The following is a 3,108-nucleotide window of genomic DNA, read 5'->3' as shown; positions in this document are numbered from 1 at the left end:
TCTTTCATCACCTATGGTTAAAGGCACCCGTTATGACCCCCCAATCTGAGTATTTTTTGCCAAGGGAAAGCAAGCAAGCCTATTCCAAGGCAATCTCAGTGTCTTTAAGAAGAGCAACAAGATGCAGCAGGCAGGCAAGCAGGCAGGTCCCCGGAGAGCCATCTCACCTCTTCTCTGATGGCCTCTGACCTGTACTCTACCTTCCCTCCTAGCTGATAGCAGCCTCATAGTCCAAACCTGTTCCTGAAATATACTTGTGCAGTAGGTCATTGGAACTGCATCCGTGGGACTCCCTGAACTTGTCCTTGGCTTTTTATTTTTACTCAGAAGCCGCAGAAGAGTAAAAAGTTCAGGATGGTGAGGCAGACAGGACTGCAGCAAGCAATATGCCAAGTCAAAGGCAGAAGCAGATGACAGATTCAGGGCTACTCCAGTGACAACAATTAATAAATAAACTTCTCTGCCCACTAATACAAATCTGCATATAAAAGCAAAGAACAGAAAAGCTCCAGTAGAACTGTGATCCTTGAAAACATTTTTCAGCACTGCAGGAACACTGCAGCACCCCAAGCTGGGGTGGGCTGCCGAGGAATGGAAATCATAAAAGAAGTAACTCCACAGAGCGTATTTATTGCATAAAGAGGAGTTCCTTTCAAATTCATTCATCTCAGCATAGCTAGAACTTGGGTTTCTTCAAAATAACAAGCACTCCACAGTTATTTCCAGTATTGTAGAGAGTCTTATAAGCATGACCTGGTTTGTGCTCCTTTTGTCCTCTTATCCCAGTTTTCCTCCACATAGGCATACTCTTCTCAGTCTTTTACCAACGCTTAGTAAGAAAGAGTGAACCAAGCACTTTCTAAGGCTCCAGCCAAGCAGCAGCCTGCAGGTGCTTTGGCAGTTTTCCAGCATTCCCATAGCGTATGCCAATATCAGGTTATACTGCACACCTACAGCTTGTGCTCTCTTTTGCTAGAACTTCCTTAAGACTGTGCTTCAGGCCCCCTTCTCCTCCCAGCATCAGATCAGAAACAAACCAGAAGCTAATGGTTGGATTTGTGTTCACCTAAAGGGAAGACAGTTATTTGCTTAAACCTCTTGGGATTCAGAGGTATCTTGTATCTCACCTCATACTGTCAGGAAATCACACAGGACTTGGGGACTCCTTACATGTTTTAGCTTTCTATTTTTGTGAATATTGCTGACTTGAGGTTTGTGCAAGTCTGACAGCTACAGACACGTTTTTGTTGCTGCTGCACATGTGAGCAGATACCTGAGCTAGACACAAACTGCCTAACGTGGCACTAACATAGGGTAGTGACAGCAGCAAACAGCTTCAGTTATCCATGTGTATATGAAAGAGGTGGAGATTGGACAGTCTCAACCCAGTGGTCTGATGAATTCCAGGCACACTGACACAGCAAGTGGGACACTTCTGGTTATACTGCTTTATAGAGCATGTGTACTCTCATAAAGGCTTCATGAACTCATCCAGGAAACAGATGCAGTATTGACATATAATGTCCTCTGCAAGGACAACACCACAGGCAGATCAAAGCTACCCAGCCATGGGGTTTTTCCTAATTATTTCTTAGCAAATGGGACTTTACCCTCATGGCAGTCACTGCAACCTCCTGCAACATATCAACAGCTGTTATCATCTGAAGCTATAATGAAAGGTTTGGAGCTACAAGATAACAGGGCAGGCTGCGACCGGAACGACATGGTGCAGAAATCAATGAAATTTATCAGAGCAGAGTACCGGCCTTATTCATTTTATTTGTTTCTTGTCAGCATCTATGGACCCTCTGTTGGCACAGAATGATTTGTTTATAACCTTTGCCTTCACTAGCCTTTTATTGCTTCTCTGCAGTTATGGCAAAAACGTTTAGCTTACTTTATAGGACAAAAAAGCCCCCACAAATGCCAGTCTGCTTAGACTGATTTATGGAGCAAGGTTTGCTCTAATGGTATTGCACAATTTTTCCATCCTATTTCCTGAAATTCTCTAAAAACTAGAAGCCTCTTGCCAGACTGCTCTGCCTTCCTTGCTGGGTTTGACGTTCTCCCCATCTGTGTTTCATCATGGTGAATCTATCAGAAGGAATCTCTGTTAGAAGCTCAATATCCTGACTACCGTCTCCTTCTACTTAATCACACCAGAAAGATCTCTAGAGGAAAAAAATCATGACAACACTAACCTCAGAGGCTAAAAAAATAATTATATGAATTGTAAATGAGAAAAAAATGTCAAGAAAAGGACAAAATGAGAAAAAACATCTTCAGATATTGATTAAACTATTTTTTTCCATGATCAAACTTCAGAAACTAAATGCAAACTAGTGGGACATTTTCATCTACGTTTCAACCTAGGTTTTCCTTTGAAAACAGACACACGCTTAAGCTTTAAAAACAGACTACAGGCTGAACAATAATAAATTAATTAGTCATTAATGTGGCAATGTTAAAATTATGCATTAAAATTAAAATGAGCAATGTTAACATGGTAATGCTAAAAAAAAATGAGTAAAAGCCACACTGCCTTGTAAAACAAGAAACAATTTTTATCCTGCCCTGCAAGAAACATATATACTATAGAAGTTCTTAGTAATCCCTTTAGAGGGCAGGACTGTGCATATATGGATATCACCAAAGATAAGCAAAATTGTTGGAAGAGCAGCGCTGTTGCATAGGTACACCTTTATCAAGAGGCACACACACAGGACACTGCAAATTTGCTTAAATATCCATACAAAAAAAAAAAAAGAAAAAAAAAAAAAGAAATATTCTACCCACTAGGAAACTTTGCTTTTCAATGCCTAAACACGAGCTGCAGGAGAAAGCAAAGCTGCTGTACACCTCTAGACTTCAGCAACATGCTCTTTGGCTCAAGAGCTGAGGATGTACATCAGGAAAACTAAGTCTCTGACCAAAAAAATGCTTAAAACCAGGTACTTATCAAAACTCCAATGACTTTGAATGTTGCAGCCTGAGGAGGAACATGTAATATTAAATGAAGCAGGATCTAATCCAGGCAGTGCCATAACATCACTCAGACCCCAGTTTTCTGATACTCCCTTGTATTGGGTTTTCATGGCAAGGTTTTGG

Source organism: Antrostomus carolinensis, unplaced genomic scaffold (genome assembly GCF_000700745.2).
Source record: "Antrostomus carolinensis isolate BGI_N321 unplaced genomic scaffold, ASM70074v2 scaffold42288, whole genome shotgun sequence".
Taxonomy (NCBI): domain Eukaryota; kingdom Metazoa; phylum Chordata; class Aves; order Caprimulgiformes; family Caprimulgidae; genus Antrostomus; species Antrostomus carolinensis.
This window is presented reverse-complemented; position numbering follows the sequence as displayed.